At 42.7% G+C, this 24,805-nt stretch overlaps 1 protein-coding gene across 1 annotated transcript in view; it reads right to left on the reverse strand.

The window, feature by feature from the left end:
• CHST11 (carbohydrate sulfotransferase 11) overlaps positions 1 to 24,561 on the reverse strand; it is a 274,744-nt gene extending 250,183 nt beyond the window's left edge. Inside the window, exon 1 of the mRNA XM_075938701.2 lies at positions 24,321 to 24,561. The gene's annotated coding sequence lies outside the window, so the exon portion shown is untranslated. The remainder of the gene's footprint in view (positions 1 to 24,320) is intronic.
• Between the last annotated feature and the right edge of the window lie 244 nt (positions 24,562 to 24,805).

A 24,805-nucleotide genomic window follows, 5' to 3' on the forward strand; every position in this document is an offset into this window, starting at 1 on the left:
CATGCCTGTAGAAACCTTTCTTGTTATCCTTTACATCCTTAGCCAGTCACAATTCCATTTGTGCTTTCGCCTTCCTGATAACCCCCCTGCATTCTCGAGCTATACATTTAAACCCCTCCCTGGTCATTGTCCAAGTTTCCACATTTTGTAAGTTTCCTTTTTGTGCTTAAGTTCACCAAGGATTTCCCCTGTAAGCTAGTCCGGTCTCCTACCACGTTTGCCTCTCTTGCTACGCATCGGAATGGTTTCTTTCTGTGCCTTCAATAAGGCTTCTTTAAAATACTGCCAGCTGTTCTGGACTCCTTTCCCCTTCCTGTTAGCATCCCAGGGGATTCTGCCCATCAGATCTCTGAGGGAGTCAAAATCTGCTTTTTTGAAGTCCAAGGTGTTTATTTTACTACTCTCTTTTCTTCCTTTGGTCAGGATCCTGAAGTCTACCATCTCATGATCACTGCTTCCCAGGTTGTCACCCACCTCTACTTCCCCTATTAGTTCCTCCATTTGTGAGCAGAAGGTCAAGCTGCGCACGGCCCGTGGTCGGATCCTTCAGCAGTTGTGTCAAGAAGTTATCCCCCACATTCTCCAAAAACTTCCTGGATTGCCTGTGTACTGCCATATTGGTTTCCCAACAGATGTCAGGGTGATTAAAGTCTCCCACAAGAACCAGGGCCTGCGATCTGGAAGCTTCTCTCAGTTGGCCGAAGAAAGCCTCGGTTAGACAAACAATTGTCAGGGGTGACCTGAACAGTACTTGGTTCTGTCCAGAGTGCAGGTGACTAGTCTTCATGACCTTTTAAGGTCCCTTCCAGTTCACTACATCTCCCTGAAAAAGGCCTTCCATTACCCTCTCTTCCCTGGATATTCCGCGGTGCAGCCTGTGAAGACTTCAAGAGCATGAAGGGAGGCTGGGCTAACCATAACTTTCCTATTCCAGGCCAGGTCCTTCCCTTTCAGCCTTTGTTTTAAAAATAAATAAATAAATAAATAAATAAAACACATTGGAAATGTATCAGTTTATTACAAAAATTATAAAATGTGAAAAATCAGTGCAGAAAATTACTACAGCATTCTGGGTAAATATCAGGCTTCATAGGGGCAGACAGGAGGCAGAAAAAAAATCATAGAAAATAGTATTAGAGGCAGGCAGCTCAGTGCTGTGATTTCATTTACTGTACATTAACAGTGTATGCATATATGTGCATGAATAGATATGAGTCTTCCCTACATTACCTTTTTAAAAAAAAAAATCTGTAAAAAAAGTTGTATAGCTTTTTGTAAAGCCTGGACATTTTTCTCCAACAAAAAACTGAAAATGAAGGACCTCATTTCTGTTTCTCTTCAGATGCCAGTAGGCTTGCATGAGTGTAAGGCACAAATCCTGCCCCCCCATTATACACTGTCCCTCTGAAATCTATAGGATTGAAGAAGTGCAACAGAACAAAACGTATAACCTCGTGTGAACGTGCAGCCATTGCAGGGGCAGAATGGCAGGTTGTAACAATCACCACTCACTTTGGGGCGCTCTCGTAGAAAATATATCTTTGATCTTAATGTTGTGTTGGTAGATCAGATATGGAGGATTTACTCATAGGGAATAGCCAGCATGGGTTTGTGAAGAACAAGTCGTGCCAAACTAATCTGATAGCTTTCTTTGATAGGATAACGAGCCTTGTGGATAAGGGAAAAGCGGTGGATGTCATATACCTAGACTTTAGTAAGGCATTTGATACGGTCTCGCGTGATATTCTTATTGATAAACTAGGCAAATATAACTTAGATAGGGCCACGATAAGGTGCGTGCATAATTGGCTGGATAACCGTAGTCAGAGAGTTGTTGTTAACGGTGCTAAATCCTGCTGGAAAGGCATAACAAGTGGAGTTCCGCGAGGGTCTGTTTTGGGACCCGTACTGTTCAATATCTTCATCAATGATGTAGATATTGGGATAGAGAGTATGCTTATTAAGTTTGCAGATGATACCAAACTGGGTGGGGTTGCAACTTCTTTGGAGGATAGGGACATAATTCAAAATGACCTTAGCAAGTTAGAGAAATGGTCAGAGGTAAACAGGATGAGGTTTAATAAAGAGAAATGCAAAGTGCTCCGCTTAGGAAGGAACAATCAGGTCCATACATACAAGATGGGAAGCGACTGTCTAGGAAGGAGCATGGCGGAAAGGGATCTAGGGGTCATAGTGGACCACAAGTTGAATATGAGTCAACAGTGTGATGCTGTTGCAAAAAAAGCAAATATGATTCTAGGTTGTATCAACAGGTGTGTTGTAAGCAAAACTCGTGAAGTCATTCTGCCGCTCTACTCTGCACTAGTTAGGCCTCAGCTGGAGTACTGTGTCCAGTTCTGGGCGCCACATTTCAAGAAAGATGTGGAGAAATTGGAAAGGGTACAGAGAAGAGCGACAAGAATGATTAAAGGTTTAGAGAACATGACCTATGAAGCCAGGCTTCAAGAACTGGGCTTGTTTAGTTTGGAAAAAAGAAGATTAAGGGGGGACATGATAGCAGTTTTCAAATATCTAAAAGGGTGTCACAAGGAGGAAGGAGAAAATTTGTTCCTCTTGGTTACTGAGGACAGGACAAGGAGTAATGGGCTTAAAGTGCAGCAGGGGAGGTTTAGATTGGACATTAGGAAAAAATTCCTAACTGTCAGGGTGGTCAAATATTGGAATAAATTGCCAAGGGAGGTGGTGGAATCTCCCTCTCTGGAGATATTTAAGAACAGGTTAGAGAGACATCTGTCAGGGATGGTGTAGACGGAGCTTGGTCCTGCTTTGAGGGCCGGGGGCTGGACTCGATGACCTCTCGAGGTCCCTTCCAGTCCTATTATTCTATTATTAGAAGCCCATTTGCTCCTAGAGCTTTATATTGTTCACTATTGCTTTATTAAGCATTCAGTTACACAAATGAAAATGAAAAATACAGTATTTCATCATCAATGATCAAGAGTTTGGGCATGGGAAGGGGAGCTTTTTTCATTTTGTAACCCAAATATAAAGGGGAGGAAAAACATTTTTCCTAAGCTTTTGAATGCAAGATAAAACAATGCAAAATATCCTACAAAAACAAATACATTCTAATGTATAATAGATCAAAATTACAGAACATGGTGAAGTCAGTTAGCAAACATTTAAACCCAAGCTTTAAAAGGTCCCAGTTCAGCAGAGCACTTAAACAGCTGCTTTGCTTAACTCTAAGCACCTGAATAGTTCCATGGACTCCAATGATGGGGACACTGAAGTGCTAAAAGTGAAGCATCTTGCTGAATCAGGGCCAAAGTTCTCCAAATTTAAGTGTTATTAACATGCTCTCTGGCAACATTTCCCAGCACCATCACCTCTCTGAAATTAAATCTGTAGGAAAGAGATTAAAGCATCAGAAACAGATGGCCAAATTCTCAGTTATACCAGTGCAACCCTATTGAAGTAATTGGATGTTAAATTCAGTTTGTGTAAGAAAGAATTTGGCCCAACATGTTTTTCCAATTATTTTAAAATGTGAAGATCCATTGTCTATGTTTAGTTGCTGTGGTTATGTTGAAAATTCACTTGCACATTAGACAGCCATGCTTCAGGGCCCACCCATATATTATGTGTTTGTGTACTCTGAAGGGCTACCTCTTGAAAAAGAAAAAGAAAGAACTCCACAGCAGGGCAATGCCCTCAGAGCAAAAGAAATTTATATTAAGATACTACAAATGGCCACAGCAAATAGCCAGTGTGGCTTTAAAATATGCACCCATCAGTACATGTGCTGCATTATGATAGCAAGTACAGTACATTCACAGTGGGAGAATTGGACCATGGCCAGGAACTTGGTGGGAGGAGGTAGCCCAACAGAGACAGGCTCTATGCTTTCTCCCAAAATTGAAAGCAAAACATATGGGGAGAGAGAGAGAAAATTAATGCGGCTAGAGGCAAAGATAAATTGCTTTATGGGCCTTTGAAATCCCTATTCAGTGGGTAGGGGCCAACACATGCATCTGTTGTCAGGCAGCATGACAAGAATGCCAGCTATGTTGCCAGTGCAAAGGCAAAGTGAGAATCACTCCTATTAGTACTCTTACCATAAGGTTTCAGATGTCTTTACCTGAGAACTCACAGCCTGTGTAAATGTCAAGCCACGTCCAGTCTCCTCTGGCAAGAAGCCTGATGTGCAATTATAGTGGGATAAGGCAATGTATTTTCTGAACTTCTGATGCCAGGGAAATCTTTGTTCTGGCTCTCTTACAGAAAAGCATATGGAAGGGGAGAGGAAGCACATGGTCCCAAGTATACAAATGAAATCACACTTCCAGTTGGATTCAGTTACCTGTTGTGCAAGAGTTGCATATGCCCATATGCCCATTTTTTGGAAGTTTATCCTACGTCACTCGGAAGGTTAACATGCTAGAATAGCTTGGACTCGAGTGGAGATGCACCCACCATTCACACACAAGCGAAAAGGCACTACAAGTTCTTAATAACTTTGAAAAAAATTACACTAATAGCTCTACAATGCTCAACAAGATAGTGATCCAAGAGCTGATCCAAAACCGCTGAAATCGGTTACATAGATATTGTATCTTTGAATTAGACTAAAAAAAAAAACAAACCAAGATTCAATGGTTCAGGCTTTAAAAAAGGTAAATTAAATTAAAAAAAAAGCCACACACCACACCTCAACCACACACCACAGGTGAAAACGAAGACAGACAAAACTCCACACAGATGGTGGTAAACTCACAGAATAAAAAGCAGCCAATAGTGGCACAGGCCACAAGAAGCAGGGAAGGGCCATTAACACCTTACAAATGTTTGATTAACAATATATTAGAATAGTTCGTTACAGATTCAGTTGCTTTACTTAGTATTTATTAATTTCGCCTACCTTTAATAGTAGCTACCTAGAGTAATGGCCTGGAAGGTCATCTTGTTTTTCTGGAGCTGCAAGTAATTTTTTTGGTATTCTGTGCTGAAATTTGTTGTTTTATTTGGGGGGGGGGGGGGGAAAGAGAGGAGAGGAAGGTGGCAGAAAGGATAAACTTGTTCCAGCAGTTCTCCTCCATAAATCAGAAGAGACATTCTTCTGCTGCCTTCAGCAATCATACATCAGGGAAACCACGTCTCATTTTTTCCACTGACAGAGAGAGGTAAATCAATATTCTAGTTCAAGCCAGTCACTGATCCCCCCAAATGCCCCCTAACAGCAATCATGAACACAGTACAAGATGAAAATAGAAGTGCACAGAGGTATATTTTAAATGGGTAATGCGCTTTCCAGGGAAACCTTCCCTAGTCCTTCCCAATACCTCAACCTCTTTCCATGCTTCTTCTTTATGCCACCCAAGCCTCTGCACTCCCTTCCTTCTGCATTCGCATTCCACCAGCCTTCCCCTGCATCACATTCCACCAGCCTTCCCCTGCTCCAGAGACCACTTATTCTAAAATTAGCAATTAGAACTCCAATGCATTGCCCCATATGTACCCAGCTCATCTTCTTCCCAGTCCTATCCTCTGTCTGCCCCAACCCATGACCCCTGCCCCACATTTCTCACTCAGTCCAGCAGATGCAAGGCTGGATTGCAGTCTGGAATCTGCTATAAGCCTTTTTGTAATTGCTAGCACTACTCTGTAGATGTGAGAAAACAGCTCTCTACTGGGCCTGATCCCATTTCCACTAGTGTGAGCTAAAATTTCTCCGTTGACTTCAGTGGCAGTTGGCTGCCCCCCCCCCCCAACCTTTGAATTGAATTCCCCACTAACAATCCATCAATATGAAATTTACAAGGACAACAACATTAAGTACGTCCGGAGTTCCTTTTGGAGAGATGACCACCCCAAAATGTTAGAAACACTTTTGAAAGCTGAATAAGATACATTTTTTGAAACACCTTCACATTTGTATAAACTCTTTAAATCCTGATCCTGCAATGAGTTCACATAGGATTAGGGCCTTCCTAAAATGTTTCCCAACATTAAAGTTCTGTCCTGGGATGAGATGTGACGGGCAAAGTTTCTGGACGACATTTCATCTGGGAGACATTGAATGGGTTGAAATTCAGGCTATCATAGGGATAGAAGGAGATGCCTTTGGTTAAGCTGTAGATTGCAAGGAAGCTTTTAAGGAAGTACAATGATTATTGGCAACACACTTTACAAATGTTTCTAAACTAAAAAAATAAATTAAGGATTCGATTAAACATTTTTAAAGCCTCATTTGTCAGAGGTTCTGTACAACTATAACTCCTTCCACAATAGAAAGTCAAGGGAAATATAGCAACTGCCACCAGAGGTCAATCTGGTCTCGTATCCTGGATCTGACAGTGACTATTACCAGCTGCTTCAGAAGAAGGATCAGGAAACCCTCCAACAGGCAGTTATGGGATAGCTTTCTAAAAGGGTAACTTCACTGCCCCATTACTTTGTACTGCAGGACAGAAGCCAAAGTAGCTGCAGGTGGACAGCACCTGTGAACACCAGATCCAAAGAAAGTTTTGCAACATCCAGACACCACAACTAAAACTAGTGCAGCCAACACAAATTCCTGCGGAAGGGAAGAAACTAAAATATCTGCCAAGGTCTGTCACAGTTCAGTTCTCTCTTACTTCATGTGTTGTACTTCTGCCATTTTTTCCATTGCTAATCTAGGACACCTTTTATAAAGTTAAATTATTGGAATAGAACTTAAAGGAGTATCTTTGTTGCAGGGGCCAAACCAATGCTCTGTAAGCTTTTTTGACCATGCCAGCTCCACCATGCATTAAATTTAGTTGCATTCACACTAGTAAAAAGTACTTTTATAAGTGTAACTTTTCCTGGTGATTTTCCTGGCACCCATAGGTGACTAAGTTCCAGGTGTTATTTCTCTATATGCTACTAGCCATGGGCTGTTGCCATCACCTGATTGAATGAACATTCTTTAACACACACCCAACAAGTAGTCCTGGAGCACCTTACAGACTATACACACACAGTTTCATGAGCAAAAACCACTTCCTCTGTGTATTTATGTATGTGTTTGTATTTAGCACCTTAGAGACTAACACATACATAAATACAGTACACAGTATCATGAGCTTTGTGGGCAAAACCTCACATGAGCAGAGGAAGTGTTTTTTGCTCATGAAACTGTGTGTGTGTATAGTCTGTAAGGTGCTACAGGACAACCCATTATTTTTAAAGTTACAGACTAACATGGCTACCCCTCTGATTCCTTACAAAGATGAATTGCATTCGACTGCTCATCTTAATTTTACTCTCACTCAGAAGGAATTACTCATGCTTTTTAGGGTGTATCACTGATATTCCATCAGTAGTTTTCTTTAGTCACTAAAGCAATACACACCAGTCAGAAAGACAGAGCGCCAATACCAACACTAGCAGAAGCAACTTACCAGTAGAGCAGGTCAAAGTTCATTCCTATTACAAGCTCTGTGTTCATTCTTACACACCCAGCTGAACAAGTGTGGCCATCCAAGAATCAAAGCCAGATTTTGTTTTCAAGAGTAATTATTGGTTTGTTCCTGTTCCCTCTGAATCTTGATCTGTTTGCTAATTTTAAAAAATTAAATATTCATTGGGGATTGAGGGCAAATGGAAAATTGGTGCAAAAATATTATCCACTCAGGTTTTTTTCTGTTCTACTTAATGAAGACTTTCCTATTTAGGAAAGTACTTAACTTTGTATTTACATATGTGCATAAAACCCCATGGAAATTAGTGAGACTTTTGTTTAAAGTCAAGAATGTGCTTACGTGCTTTCCTGAATTACGCCATAATGGGACTTGTGTGCACATATGCATGCACCAAGCTTAGATGCCATTAGTTAATATTTTGTAGCTATATGCATTAATCAGAATCGAACACGTAGCAGGGCCAACAGGCTTGCTGGGCCCCTAGACAAGGTGGCAGAAGGCAGCTCCGTGATCCTGGAAGGGGTGGGGCTGGAGCAGCCCAGAAAACACTGAGCTGGCCCCTCTAACCTCTCACCCAGCTGTCAGAGCACACTGCACACCACTCCAGCCGCAATTTAAAGGATGCGGGGCTCCAGCGACTGCTACTCCCAGAGAAGTTGCCTCCTTTGTTTCCTCCCCCTCCTCCCCGGTCAGTGGGCCTGCAAACGTAATATTTGTTTGCCAAGGGACTTCCCAGTGTGACTATTGACTTGCAGATTTCAAGTCCCTAGTAAAATGATCTGTTTTTTCAGTGTTAGAAAAAAATGGATTTCCAGGTAGAATGTGCATATATACACGTGTACTGGATTAAATCTTCTATATCAATCCTGATGCTCAAATTAGGATTAGAATGTGGTAGTTCAACATTTTTTACACTAATAAGAGTTACTCACCCACATTCCCCCCACTCCTCCTTTGCCTTTTCAATAGAAATCCTGGGAGCTAGGAAGCGGCAAATAGGAGGGTGCGGGGGGGAATGATGAAAGTGACAGTAGGGAATGTTTTTAAATACTATTTCCCTCTATGTAGCCTGATCCAAAGTTCATTAAATACTCCCATTGGCTTCAGTGGGCTTTGGATCAGCAGCACCAGACTGGCTAAGAATGTGTTATAAAACAGTCTGAGAACTACCCTAAATACAAGAATACGATTCTGTTTCTGATTACAAGATAAGTGACATGAAAACAGAAGTGATGCTAACTAGCAGGAACCAGAAGATAAATAGGATTGGGGTACATTTTTTTCCACAGACCAAAAATGATTCAGATACCTAGGCGTGCACACAATGCTAACCCTACAGACTTAGAGAACATCAAAATTATTCTCACAATTTTTTTTCCCCCAGAAACACCAAAAATGATTCAGGAGTTGAGGTGGATAATCAGCTGAATGAGAGTTTCCAGTGCAACTCTGTGGCCAAGACATAGCCCTAATGGATTCCTAAGGTGCAATCAACAGGAGATTCTGAGGTAGGAGTACAGCAGAGGGCATATTTTTGAAGTGCCCAATGGAGTAAAATTCAAGACATTTGAAAGTCAGTGGGACTCAGAATCTATGAACTCAGAAGCACAAGGCCAAGTGACCATTGCGATCGTCTAGCAGTTTGATTTCCAGCGCCCTGCATCATACAGAACTTCTCCCAAATAATTCTTCAAGCACAGCTTTAAAAAAAAAGACAGCCCGTCTTGATTTTTAAAATTGCCAGTATGGGGAATGACCCAGGATTAATTAGTGTCACTGTTAAAATTTACACCTTGATTCTGATCTGAATTTGTCCAGCATTAGATTCCAGCCACTAGATTGTTTGTGTTACATGTTTCTCTGCTAGACTGAAGGGCCCATTATCAAATATTTGTTCCACACGTAGGTACTTCCACACTGATCCAGTCACCCTTAGCCTTCTCTTCATTACACTAAATAGGCTCAAGGAGTTCAGTGTAATCACTACAAAGCAGGTTTTCTAACCCTTAGTTTAGCCATTCTCAGGCTCCCATTTTTTAAATCAACATGCTAGAAATGGATTCTGATAGGATGTCCATGCTGATTTCATTAGTTACATCAAGACCTACTTACATGGACCAGAAGGTGTAATTTAACAGTCTGTTGGACCCTTCCATGGAGTGGATTTGGCCTCTCCGATATCTCAGAAGGGAGTACTGAGTATTCATTAGCCTTGAGGGACTTTATGGTGTGGCCCTGAACAATTCCATCTCATTACCCCTGCTGCTCTGTATTCAAACAAAGCAACCAGGGTAGGTCTTGAGAAGATTTTGGCCACAGAATTACCACAACTGATACTCCCCTTCATTTTCTTTTCATTGGACCCAGAACCTACAGGCTCACATCCTTCCCAGAAGCTAGCCAATGGATGAAAGAAATAGCTATGACTCATCCTCGATAGATAGAAACCAGGTCCAATGGGAAAGCATTTGGAGAAAGAGAGTGCTGGCCACATGGGAACTGGCTAAGGTGGTCTGAAAAGGTGGATAGACTTTTGTTTTTTATTGGATCCATTGTTGGCCTGAGCATCCAATGGCAGCAATGGCCTGGGTCATCATTTTAAATCTACAACTAGTCAGGAGATTGCAAACTTCCCTCAAATAAGGACCACTAAATAGCTATCGATGACTTGGCAAACCTCCCCCTGCCCCCTTTTACGATAGCAGAGTGTATTGGTGTAAGTTATCTTCCTTTCGAAGGCCAGCCAGAAACTTCAGCTAGCACACACGGCAGAAACCCCATCTTCTGAGTGGCATAGGCCATCGTTAGCACACAACACTAATGTGTGCAAGTATCTCCACTGGCCACCTATTCACAGTTGGGTTAAGGCACTGATTTTAAGTTCTGAATGGGAGGATACTCACTACAAGCCCACCTCTCATATTGTTACAGCAGAGAAGGCTAATAGCAAATAGGTAAGTTCCTGCTGACCATTCTCTATACTGAACTTCCAAGGATTGGTGGAAAGCTATCAGGAGGGTTCTTTCTTTAAAACGCTTTCATATCTTGCCTCAGAACTCAAGTGGTAGTGTAAGAAACAAAAGGAAGTGGATCTTAAAACAGAGATTGCTTCCTTGGTTGCAGGGTTTTATGCTCTAGTGACTAGTGAAGTCACACTGAAGTAAAACTGGTTTGAGTGAGTAGGGAGAAGCATGGAAGGGGAACAAAACAGGCCCATCATCTTGATAACGATTACAAACTGGCTGCAGATCCCTCCTCTGGCAGGACCTCTGGAGCTGACTTTTTAAAAGCTTTATTTATAAGGTATGTTAATTTTTGTAACTGCCTGTACTCGACCTCATATCATCAGTAGGTGCTGAATTCGTTTCTATAGCTCAGGATCTATCAGCTGGTATCAGTTTGAGTTTACACACACAGCTTATAAATCACGAAACCCCCTTCACCTCTCCCCAAGACACTCTGTCATGTCTTATTGCTCAGCTATACACAGTGAATAAATAGTTTTTAAAACATAGCTTTGCTGAGGACATATTTATAGCTCTGTGATTTGCAGTCACCTTCTGGGACTGAAAGTTACAACAAAAAGGAAAAAAGTTTTACAAAATAGCCCTTTAAATCTTTTAGCGATGGCATTAACTTTACCATATTGCTACACTGTCTAGTAATCTTATATTCCTCAGTTATTTTATTGTGTGTGTCAGATACCATCAAATGGGTAGCCTGTCAAACAATTGCCACCTTGGAGCTTATAGACAGTATCCAGAATAGAATGATTGTAAAGTAGAGCACCAATTAGTAAGGTATTAGCTTTGGAAAATATACAGTAGAATATTCGGCAGTCTCCAAAGATTCCGGTTTTCCTTTTGCCCAGGTGCCTATGTAAAATGATTCTTTAGTATGTACAAGAAAATAATCCTTTTATTTGTTTAGCAGGATTACAAGAGATTGTAAATTTTGGGATAAAATATTTGTCACGCTTATTGGCAAAGATCCCTAGCCAGACTCTCTTCTCATTGAACTATCCAGACAAGCAACCAAAGGCCTTTTCCCAGCATATGTTTCTGCTTCTCAAGCTAATGAGACAGGACACCCACATCCTCCCTGCCCATCAGCAACAGAGTCAAGATCTTAAAAGTCACTTTTTATTCCCAGTGTTAGTCAAGTTGTCTTCTAGAAATAGTCTTTAGGCTGGGTTGCTCAGAGACCAGGAGCTGGGTCGATTAGAAGAGGAGTTCCACAGGGTGTTTGTGCCATAGAATTTTCAGATACATGCCAATGTAAGCATCTTGTCAAACATGCCTTGGTTTTACTAGTGGACAATGTGTTTAGGCCAAATTTTTGGCCTACTTTTCAAATTTGCTCACATATCGTGTTACCTAACGTCCCGACAGAACAACAGTGCAAATGTCCTGTCATCCCTGAGCTATGGAGTATGTTTACAAGTAACGTCAACAGCAACACTAGGAACTTCTCACACAAAGAGTTAAATTCAGCTTTAGCACAAGCAAGCTCATGTCAACTGAAGTTAATGGAGTGGCTCCAGAAATGAATGTAGCCCTAGAATTAAAACCAGTCTTCTTCCTAAACACGAAGCTCTAGCCAGGGGAAGAACTGTATTATGCAGCTGCTGTTCTCCCAACCATGTTCGTCTGACACCCATGGAGATTTTATTTGTATAGTGCCGCAAGTGGATAATTTTTCCCAGCTGCATGGCATTGGACGTTTGCTATTGACACCACTGGAATTTCACCCTTTGCATTTTACAGGTAAATATCCAGAGAAGAACCCAGCCCCAAAGAGTTTGCAATTTAAACAGTGATAAAAGTACAGCTAAGAATACAATGGAACCAAATCTTCCAAGTTCACTTTCTGCTGACGCTCCATGAGTGTTCCGCATACTGAGCCCTGTACTGGTGTTCAGAAGTGGAGTTTATCAGACAGGCCCTTTGAACATTGCTGTAGATCCATAATATGCATGTAGCTCAGGTACTCTGCCTGCTTTGAATACTCATGGCAATTAACACTGGGAGATTAGTAATTGGCTCCTGGACAACTGACACTAGAAACAATTAGCCTATTACAGGCACCCCACTGGTTACCAATTTCAAAGGGGTTATAGATGTAGAGGCTATTAACAAAAATGCATCAGGAAGAGATAACTGAGCCTTGAGTCAGTCATGGGTTTCATCTATAATTCTGCTGAAGAAAAACAATATGGAAGTACTCACTTATATGCGAGGTACAGAAAGTGAAATGGAGTCTCTTTAAAGATTTCAAATGCTTCAGAAGTAGTGACATCAGTTTTGTTTTCTTCCAAACTGGAATACTAATAGCTGGAAGGGGAATGAAATGACATGGAGATAGCTGCTTTTACAGCAAGGAAATGGCTGAGGGGTGGGGGAGAGAGGGTTAAAGTTATGCCATGTCTTTGTGACTTTTGAAGGATTTGACATCTCCCTCAGCCTGCTTGTTCCACTTTGGTGACACTCGGATATTATAAACAAGAACTGATCATTTGTCAAGGTGAGATTAAGTAGGCCAATTTGCAACTGAAGCCAAATAATTTTGACCAGGTTCAGAAGCAGGTGACCTCCCTAGGCCATTTGAATTGTGAGGAATCATTGCCACTGACAGAAGTCATTGTAACAAGCGTCACGGGCCCATTCCTTAACCCTTTTACCACACAGAACTCCCAAGAGAGTTGAGCGGGCATGTACCTTTCTATCATATGGAAACTGGTAGCCAAAAACAACAGAAGCCACTAAGAACCAGGGAGTGCGCTCAGTCAAATAAAACAATTATTAGAGACTAGTAGTTGTACCCACTGTTGCTCGGGTCTTAGAGGAATGTATTTTGAGGAGGGGCTTGCAAAATAAATGTACATGCTTCAGTTAAGGGGTTGCATTTTTAAAATATGAAGGAAAAAAGTTTGAATCACTTTCCTCCTTTTATTAATACAAACAATGGATAGAGCTTGTTGGCAAACAATTTTTGCAGTTTGTCTTTTGCTAGAATAAAAGGGGAGGTGCAGAAGTGAGGGCAGAGGGCTGGGATGGTTGGGGGATTAGGGAAAGGGGTGGAAGGTGCTGGAGTGAGGGCAGAGGGAGGCAGGACTGAGGGCACAGGATTTGGTGTGGAAGGGGCTCAGGGAGGAGTAAGGGCAGGGGGCTGGGAGGGTTGAAGGGCTCAGGGCAGGGGGAGAAGGGAGCTGGAGTGAGGGAAGGGAGTCAGGAGCTAGAGGCACAGGGTCAGTGTGGGGGGGGCCTCAGGGCAGAGGATAGGGATTAAGAAATTTGCACAGGGGTGTGGGTGGGTGGGGGGCACAAGGCAGGAGGTGCTAAAGTTAGGGCAGGGGCTGGAGGGTGGGAGAGCTTACTAGGGCAATAAGGGTGGTGCTGCTTTGGCGGTGGCTCCTCTTGTGGGGACTGGGCTCTCTGGGAGCCACCTCCAGTGCCTCTGTTGCCTGTGGAGGTGGTGAGGCTCCAGGGACCAGCCTCAACCTCCAGCAGCCCCCCCAGGCCACCTGAATCCTGTCTGCAGCTGAACCATGGTTCCCAGCCCCAACTCCTTTTTGGGGAGGCCTCCTGGGTGGGGCCAGGGCCTATTTACCCATTCTGGTAGCAGGCAAGATGGCAGAGCCACTGCCCTGCTGGCCGCTCTATTGGTGGTTTCGGCTGCCACCAGTGGTATCTATGCATATACATCTCCCCTGCATGCTTGGTGTTCTCAGTGGTCACATTCACCCTCCAGATAGACCCTCCCTTTCCATGTTATGGAAAACAGTCCCATTCTTGGCACTTTGTTTTCCTGGCACAAACAAATGCTAAACTTTCTTTAAGTGAGGGTAAGAGGAAGCTGCATACCACATTTGGTGATCCATTTAGGAAGAACTCTTGAACAAACAGACTTGAAGACAGACACACAGATCTGATTGATAGCTCGGTAAGAAAAGTGCAGGTAAGTCAATGGCTTCCATACCACCTTAAGTCTGCTCCATGGAGACAGCAATAAGGACCAGGTATCAAAACAGAACTCTCTTCCAGCCTCAGGAAAGCCTGCTCTTTACTCCATATCCACAACAATTTCAAATCACAACTCCTATTCATTCAAATGATCACTAGCCCTCATTGGGATCCAGGTAGCAGTATTGATCTGGAGAGCATTTGCAGATAGCTACCAGACACCACTTTGCCATCACATGCCTTAAGGAGGCTCACATACCTTTGGGATACCAATAGCAAATAGGAATAGAACGTTACCTTGTCCTCTGTAACACCACTGTAATTTTCCTCTGTGCTCCCCCATCTCACTTCATCGCCACTGCACTTATATTTCCTCTGCTCCATGTGATCCAGCAAGCACACCCAAGAGAAGAGAGAGCTAAGGAACCAGGAACCTAGGGTGTCTCACTTGCTCCTGAACTGAGTTTCTCCAGGCTGCACACCTTCTTGCCTACACTGTGGTAGTATGACTGTGTAAAGCAGGGCTACTCAACACACGGTCCATAGGCCACATGCGGCCTGCAGCCCGTTTGTTTGTGGCATGGTTTCCGTTTACACAGGGCTCAACACGCAGCCTGTGGGTAAGATCCTTTGAACATGGCCTCCACTGGGAACATGCTCCACAATGGAGAGGCCTCCCTCAGGTAGGTTGAGCATTGGAAGACACAAGCAGACAGGCTGGCTGGAACAAAGGGATACAGGGTGTCGGCATTTCTAGCCCCCAGAGAGGAGGTGCCGGGAGCGCCGGGGCATTGTGGGAAGTGCTGTCTGCTTAGCCTTGTGGGCAAAGCCTGAGAGGTGCCGACTGCCTTACACTAGCCACGTTTGGGTCTGGCGCCTCAGCTTAAGGCTTAATCTTTGTATTCATGCCCATCAGTGAGAAAGAAGCTATTTGCACATGCATATATTTTTGCACGTAACCACACTTAAGTTGCGACCTTTGGCATGTGCTGTGAATATCATTGTGGCCCCCGGGGCTTCCATATTTGAGTAGCCCTGGTGTAAGGGATCATAAATGATTATGGTTTGAAGAGACCTCAGGTCTTCTAGTCCAACCCCCTGCTCAAATCGGGGTCAACCCCAACCAAGTCTTCCCAGCCAGGGCTCTGTAAAGCCTAGTCTCAAAGATATCTAAGGATAGAAATCATACCACCTCCCTAGGTAACCTATTACAGTGCTTCATCACTCCCTCCTAGTGAAATAGTTTTCCCTTAATATCCAACCTAGACCTCCCCACTGCAACTTGAAACCATTGCTCCTCATTCTATCACCTCTGAACAGCCTGTCTCCATCCCCTCTGTAAACTCCTCCCCCCCAATTCAGGTAGTTGAGGGATGCTACCAAATCCCTCCTTGCTCTTCTGCAATCTAAATAAGCCCAAATCCCTCAGCCCCTCTCATGTGCCCCATCCCTGTAATCATTGTTGTTGCCTTCCGATGGACTCTCTTTCACATCCTTTCTATAGTGGAGAGGCCCAAAGCTGGATCCCATACTCTAGATGTTGTCTCACCAGTACCGAAAGAAGGGGAAATAATCTCTTCTCTCAATCTGGCAAGGCTTCTACTAATGCATCCCAATATACTGTTAGCCTTCTTGGCAACAAGGTCACATGGTTGACTCATATCCAGCATCTCATCAATTGTAATCCCAAGGTCCTTTTCTACAAAACTGCCACTTAGCAAATTGGCCCCAGCCTATAGCAGAGTTTGGGATTCTTCCATGCACTTGTCCTTGTTGAACCTCAGATTTCATTTGGCCCAATCCTCCACTAGATCATTTGGCCCAATTTAGGTCACTTTTGGCCCTATCCCTACCCTCCAGAATAATGCATGACACAGATGAAGGGAGAGGCAGCTAATTTGCTGAGATTGCAGTCCAACCCATCATTCAGATCATTAATGAAGATGTTGAACAAAACTGGCCCTAGGACCAACCCCTGGGCACTTCATTTGATATCAATGTCTTGGTGGCAGGTAGTAACTACCACTGCTTTTTCCCCATATCCACAGAGCCAATTCTCACATCATAGGAGGCAATCATGCCTAACCAGGTCAGCAGGTACAAATGGCTCTCTCTTTGAAGACATATAAGCTGCAAAATTGCCAACACTTACAACACAGCTCTTTATAAGCAAGCACATTTATTTTGAAGGTGAACGCATTACTGAGAAAACCATGTGCTAGAAACTCACCAGAGGTTACCTACCAGTCTTATGGAGGTCTCAGTAGGCCAAAGTCCTTCCACTGCTTCCCAGGATAGACTGGGGCTCCCCTTGGACCAAAGGTCTTGCCCCATGCTGGATCAGAAAGAAGGTCCTGAGCCTGTCTAAACTCAAGAACTTTATCCAAAAATCCTTCTTTATCTGTTGGCCTCTGGAGAATCCAGTTTGAACTATAGATGTGAGCACCTCCATGTGGTGATAATTCTCTGGAGGTGTGACAATCTGCTCTATCCTTCAACATTGTTGTTACTTTCTGTCAGAGCAGTAGTCACCTTTCCACAATCTAAAGCCCACAATGATAAAAACTTAATCCAGTCAGATCTCCCAAAGACTCTGCCAAAAAAATCACGGTCACCCCACACGCAACTCCAAGTCTAGGGTTCTCTTTTTTGAAGTTCAAATATGGTAACACACTCCCTCACAGGGGTATCTGTGTCTACCAACTCACATTGTATTCATGTACTACATGTATATTATATAACACATGAACACAACGTGAGTTGGTAGATACTGATACACTCCCTCTCAGGACTGTCTGCTTTTTTGAAAGTTCAAATATGGTAACCCTAAGCCTGCACTCCTAGTCAAATGCTGCACTGTGCTTAGTGCAGCATCATTGATCTGAGAAGTTCGAGGAGGTAAGGTGGCAGACATCTTCTAGGATAATAAGTCTGAGTGAAGGGTAAGGAAATGGATTAAAAGGAAATGGGTTTCATTAATAGGAGTGTTGTGAGCAAGACATGAAAAGTCATTCTTCCATTCTGTGCTGATTAGACCTCAGTTGGAGTATTGTGTCGAGTTCTGGGCACCACATTTCAAGAAAAATGGAGAAGTTGGTGATGATCCAGAGAAGAGCGATAAAAATGATTAAAGGCCTAGAAAACATGAAGGCCTAGAAAACATGACCTATGAGGGAAGACTGAAGGAACTGAGCTAGTTTAGTTTAGAAAAAGAGAAGCCTGTTAGGAGACATGATAGCAGTTTTTAAGTGTCTAAAAGGGTGTTACAGGAGAAAAAAGAAAAATTGTTCTCCTTGGCCTCTGAGCAATGGGCTTAAAAAATTGCAGCAAGGGAGGTTTAGGTTGGACATCAGGAAAAGCTTCCTAACTCTCAGGGTGGTTAAACACTGAAATAAATTGCCTAGGGAGGTTGTGGAATCTCCATTACTGGAGATATGCAAGAGCAGGTTGGATAGACATCTATCAGGGATGATCTAGACAGTGCTTGGTCCTGCTGTGGGGGCAGGGGACTGGACTCAAGGATCTCTTGAGGTCTCTTCCAGTTCTAGGATTCTATGAAATACAATATCCCAGAGGACCTCCTCTGAGCAGGGACCAGAAGACAAGCAATCACAATACAGTTGTCTAGTATTCAAATTGATCAGGGAAGGAAATAGACTCAGAGATAGTATTTCCTCAGTTATAGATATATAAAAGGATACTAATATGTTTGTGAGATCCGTTTTATTTCCTTTCATCTGAATGCCAGAGAACTGTATGAAAACCACAATCTTCTCAAGACTCAGTGACAAAGTCACATGCACAGTTATAAATACCCCTGAGTCTATTTGGAAGGGTCTCTGATGACTTCTGAGCAGGGACTACCAGGATCTGACAGGAAGAAAGTACTCTCAGCAAGGGGGAAAGAAATGAGGAGAATTAGATGAAGTGCCAATTATGATAGGTCCTGGGGATGGAAGTTAAAGTACAAGTGATAAGGAGTACACTCAGTTAAAGTGAAGATTTAACTTATCAAGCAGATCGTGTGAAAGTACTGCAGAGTGAGATCTTTAGATGCACACATACCAAGATTCAGAAACCCACACTTAACAGGAAAGGAGGAGTCTGGTCACAATGAACTGCAAAACGACCAAGTGAGTTTGGAAAGATTTCTGACGCCATCATCCCAAGACCATCTTTAATGGGGCTTTTACAGTGGTCAGCTGAAGAGAACAAGGAAGATAAAAGTTAGTTTGGTATATAATGTAACCCTGTGCATTTAAAAAAAAAATAGTGTGTTTGTCATAGACCTCACCTAAAAGGGAGCATGCATTATCTGGAGCAGCCCCAGACTTTTATCTATGTGATGTAGACAATGCAAAATTATTGTATTACTTAGCCTGGCAAAACAACAGAGGCAATTTGATATTTCATGGGTCTCCGTCTAATAGAGCCTGACAGACTGCATCAGATACAGAGCCGGCCCAACGTACGAGACAACCGGGCCACACATGCGCTGTGCGCCAGGGGCCACTCATGCACTGCACACCCAGGGCGCACGAATGGCTTGGGCCAGTCCTGATCAGACATGTTCTGAGTTTGCCAGTGTAGAGAGGTGTATTGGTCTATGTTAATGAAACTAAAAACATTCTAGAGTTGGTCCCACTCAACTGATTACAGTATACGTTGAAATTTGATGCCACTGCAAATCAGAGCTCTAATGTCTGAGAAAAGAAAGTCCAGTCCTCAGAGTTGTCTCACATTAAAGCCAGGACCAGAAAGTGAATTAAGAATCCTAGTCAGAAACAAAAGTAGTGCACTAGATCATGCTATGCATTGTTTCCGCGTCTTCATGTGTCTTAACATCTCCCAGTGGAATGTTGCACAGATTGAAGCATATAAAGGGAATATAGGTAGGAAAAATGATAGAGAAATGTATAAGGGAAATCTAGGACAACACTGGGAGTGGGGAGAGGAGGGGCGGGGGGAGGATAGAAATTGCTAGTAGACAATTTACATTAAGAATGTCCTTCATATACCAGGATGATTTTTTAAAAGTGATAAAATGCAAAATATAGGTTTGAATTAATCAACTTGAATGTGTCAGACAAGCATGTGGCTGTCTTATGCAACACAGGTCTCCTTTGAGCAAAACCAGAGTCTTAAACATTTCGACTGTTCTTGCACTCCAGAGCTCCTCTCATTTTCATGCTCTTTGCTGACTTCCAATGGTCTCAGAGAGTGGAACAGCAGTGTGATCTATCTGAGCAGCAATAACAAGGACAGAGTTACGTTTGTAACTCCACATTTCCTGGTTTTCTAATGTTTGCACTTTGTTTGCTTCAGTGTATTTTTGGTTCCTCCTACTGTCTGAGCCAACACTAGGTCAACTTGCTTCGCAAAACATTTTGTTAAATTAGAGCTTACTCAAGAGTCCAACACTGAAGATGGTATTTTAAAAAGGTGCTGAACACTTTATTTGAAAATATGGGGGGAAGGGGGGAAATCATGAGAATAAAATCATTCCTATTTGATATTGCTTATAAAAACATTTAAAAGCAAATACTTAGATATTGCTCAGTCAAATGCAATTTGGTTGTTTTATTTTCAAATGATAGATTTAACATACAAAGCTGCAAGCAGCCGAAACTATTGATCTCTCTGCCAGTTACACTAGAGAGATGTGAAATAAGCATTAGTTTTATTATGTTTAATTGCTGTCTGGCACAACACAGGAATGTGAGAGGTGCAGAGCCTCTTTTCCCTGTGGGCATGCACACTCCTGAACCTGCTGTCATTTCTGGGTAGTCTCTTGTCAGGCTTGAAAGGTGGCTCCTCATAATACATGTAACTTGGGGTCTGATCCTGAATAGCATTAAGGCACCAATGTACCTTCAAGGACCTTGGTGCTAGATCAGCTCTAGTCTAAGAGCATGATGGTCCAGCTGCATAAGCTAGGTCACATAGATCCTCTACATATCTTGATTCCCCTCTCCTCCCAAGCTACTGTTCATGATGCAAGTAGCCAGAGCAAAGGCGTGGGGGGGAGGGGAAGGGTATAAAGATGGCATCTTTATTCCCTTTTGCCACCATTTTAACCATGACTTGGCTCTTCACACTATTACATGCTTTGGAATGCCTTGTGGTGACACATGATTGTCTAGCAAAAAAGTAGCTTTTAATGTATGCCGTATTTTCCCCTACACAAGTGAAAGTCATTTAAGTAACCACCAGAGAGCAATTTGCCATTGGTAGAGCTAAAGGGATGCCTGGCGTTATTGTTAATTTACTCTTGTTTTTATTCCACTTTCTCCCCCATACTCTATCACTATCCCCCATACTGTTAGACACAGATTTAAATGCTTGGGCTCACACAATGCAAAAGGGCTGGAAGAGTTAGAGGTAAGTGCCATGAAATGTGCATGTTCTGCAGAATGCAATTATTGTGCCAGCAGAAAGGAATCCACTGGGTATTTTTTATCATTATTTGTAAGGGAGAAAGTTTACAGGTCATTCATCTTTCTAATGGCCTTTCAGACTCAAGAATGCCAAGCAGCACAGTTGGCAGCACAAATTTTAGGAATAGGATTTCAAGGTCACACACTGCTGGAGAGAAGGATGGTAACATTGGTACTCTGTCTAGTTTTCCCTGTTGGGAAGACAATTGCAAACATTTCCCTAACACCGACCTGATTGAGCACTGTAAGGAAATATGCTAATGAAGGGAAGGCACTCCCACCTCCCAAATGCTCAACATTAGAAACAATGCCAATATCCTTCATTTCACCACCAGGACAGAGGCAACACTGGAAGAGTGGAAACAATGGACAATACATTCATTAGAACAATGTATGACAAAGCCACATAGCAACCGCAAGGACACTAGAACATAGCATTCTCTACAAATGCCATCAAAAAGATTTATGGACTCATTGGGTAAGAGTGGAATTTAAGATCTATAGAATTCTGAAGGAAATAGGAGAAAACATCCCATATTGTTGAACCAGATAATTGAAATAATATTATTTAGAGATTGTGCCAATAGCTTAAAGCTACTAGATATTTTGGACTGTGAAAAATCTTAGATTACTAAAGGAGAATATTGGGAAGAACAGAAAAGATGTAAAAGAGTGGAACAGAAAAATGTATTCCCTGAGGAGCAAGGGAGAAAGAAAGAGACAAACATTACCCAGAAAGAGCCTCAAAGTAGCTATATTTTATGGGATCACCTAGGAAACACGAGGCTGTTTATGCGTTTTGGCTTTTGTCTTAGACACCAAAAATCTTCAAAGTCCTACAGTCTATTCTTATTGTTAATCATGGATTAAGTGGTCTGACAGCCACCCAATAAAACATCAATTGTTGATGTTCTAGTAAACCAACTCTTCTGGATTTGGGATCCTGGCTGAGCTGTATGTAGACAGGGGAAAACTTTGAATACAGAGTGTAACTGCAGTGTGAGATCCATGACGTCCACACCACCTCAGCTGACCTACAATCTAATGATATGGGAGAAAAATTAACTGGTGCAAGCTGACTACCTGTATAAAACACCATCTGAGAACAACATATTCCATTATTTTCCTGGATTCCAAAACACAAGTGAAAGAGTCCGATAACAGCTGCCATTCATGTTTGGACATGAGCTGGAGGAGTCTAGCATGTTTCTTGTTCAGGAAACAAAAGCTCTGGTGGAGAAACTGAAGCGATCTAATCATTGGGACTGCTTCAATTCTCTTTGGTCCAACACGAATGAAAGACCATATGCATTTGCTAAGGACACTGTGGAGAAAAAGCTCCTGAAAGAGAAAAAGGGCATGTGGATTTTTTTTAAAAAACTCTCCATCTCAGTAGTATTTATGGGTATGTCTACACTGCCACCCTAGTTCAAACTAGGGTGGCTAATGTAGGCATTCGAACTTGCAAATGAAGCCTGGGATTTAAATATCCCGGGAACATGCAAATGAAGCCCGGGCACCCCCATTTTTAAATGCCCCGTAGTTCGAACTACCTGCCCGTAGCTACACACGGCACGGACTAGGTAGTTCGAATTAAAGCTCCTAATTCAAACTACCTAGTCCGTGCCACGTGTAGCCATGGGCAGGTAGTTCGAACTATGGGGCATTTAAAAACGGGGGCGCCCGGGCTTCATTTGCATGTTCCCGGGATATTTAAATCCCAGGCTTCATTTGCAAGTTCGAATGCCTACATTAGCCACCGTAGTTCGAACTAGGGTGGCAGTGTAAACATACCTTAGATTCTTTACAAGCTCATATTGCTACTATAGACACATTTAGGACCAGGTTCTCCCCCGCCTTCCCAAGAACTCAGCTCCACGCCCACCAACAAGGGCGGGGGCAAATTGGGCAATTATCCCAGAGCCCAGTGATTGAAAAGGGCCAGGGGCTCCTAGCCACTGCCATTGCTATTGCAGCAGCCGCCGCCGCCGCCAGAACCCCAGGCCTTTACATTGCTGCTAGAGCACTGTCGCATTGCGTGCTACGGGCGACTCAGAAGGTTGGCTGCCCCCAGCCCTGCCCCTTCTCCCTGAGGCCCCACCCCTTCCAGAGCCACTCTTGCTCAGAGGCCTGCGGAGGTTGCCGATGGCCCTGCTCAGCTCCCACTAAGGCACCTACACAAAGCAGCTGGATTTTCAGGAGTGTTCAGCCCCAAGAAGAACAAGGGAAGCTCAACTGCAGCAGAACATTTCTGGAAATTTGGTTTCTTCATTTCGGTACCTACAGGAAACTGTTGGCTGCTGAGTGCCTGTGAAAATATACTTGTATGTAGTACAGACTTGTTACAATGCACTTTGTGAATAAATCTTCACAATGATACAAGGTGACAAATGTTAGATAATTGGTTTGAATACAGCACAGAAAGAACCGCCTTACAGCATTACAGGTGAAGCATAGGCCAGTTAATTCCAAGAAATCATTTAGATAGATACCAATTAAACTCTCTCTCATAGGTACCTATGAGACACCGACATCCCCACATCCTCATAACCTCTCACAAGCTGTAATGCATTTATCATCACCTCTGGGAGACAGAAGTGCTATTACCCCCATCGTACAGAACGGGGTTCCGATGCAAAGTGAGTTGACCAAAATCAGATGGGAAGTCTATGGCAGAGCAGTGAATTAAACCCAGCTCTCAAGTCTCAGGATAGCAGCCTAACCACCAGACCATCCAGTTCTCCTTAATGGAGCCAACAGAAAAAAGGAGAATTTCTAATCTGGAATACAAATCACTGTTGATCTCATTTGATATTTTAAAGAAAGGCTTACCTGCAAGGTTACCACACTGCTTCACTTGGCTACCATAGAGGAACACACATCATACAACAAGTTTCAGTCAGTAAATATTTTAAGACAGACACTTTATTTCAACATCAAAAACCACTATCACCTTCTAGTGAAGATCTTGATGCAGCAACATGTGACTACAGGAACTAGAATGCAGACTGATAAAGAGTAATGGTCCATAGTATTCTCCAAATGTCCAAGAACATATTTTCATTTAATCTCAGATGAGCCACTGCACAATTATACTCTCAGTCTGAGTTTATAAAACATTGAGGCAGAAAAATCTGTTTCCTTATCAAACTCAATGATTTTGTAAAAAGTTTAAGTAGCTGTTTATTCATCACTGCTTTAATACCTCTTATGTCCCAACCCTGCAAACTAGTACATAAGGCACTTGACTCACATGTGCAGTCCTTAAAGAGCCTCCTGTGAATAAGTATTTGTAGGATCAGGCCCTTAAAGGCTAGAAAATGTCTCCTGCAATTTTTTGTTTCCTCTGCCATTTGGCAAACACTGATTATTTCCTTCCCTAAATGAGCAAAGGAAACAAATTAGAAAGTCATTAATAAACCCTTAGTTCTTTACCAGAAAGTTTTACAACTTTTCCACAACTTCGTTTAAAAGGAACTGGAACAAATCCATTCAAAACTTTGCAAGCTTACCTTCACCTTTTCCATTAACAATTTCTTCTGGGCCAGACTCCTCTAGATTCCACAGTTCTTCCCTTCTTTAGGAGCAGTTACTTATAAAAAACAATTAGCAAACTCACAAGAAAGAGAACTTTCCTGCACCAGCTCAGCTCAGCTCAGCTGTAAGGCCTCAATCCTGCACATGAGTAACTTTCCACATACATAAGGTTTGCAGAATTAAGACCTAAAATCTCACCCTATTCCTCTGTTTCAAAGCAAGTTTTCTCCATTTATCTTTCTTTGCTAGAACATTACCCACACATGTGATTGTAATTATAATTCCAGCCCTTGGGGCTCAGGGTATTTTGCTCACTAAGATTACTTGCCTGCAAAGCATTTGTTTCACCTGGGTCATATCTTTAAAGGGGTTTTCCCCAGGCAGAATTTGTAGTGCTCCCTTACTGACATTTCTTACACTGCTATTCTCTGTAATAGAATCCAGACTCCATATGAGTTTA

Source organism: Pelodiscus sinensis, chromosome 1, assembly GCF_052426305.1.
Source record: "Pelodiscus sinensis isolate ZL-2025 chromosome 1, ASM5242630v1, whole genome shotgun sequence".
NCBI classification, from domain to species: domain Eukaryota; kingdom Metazoa; phylum Chordata; order Testudines; family Trionychidae; genus Pelodiscus; species Pelodiscus sinensis.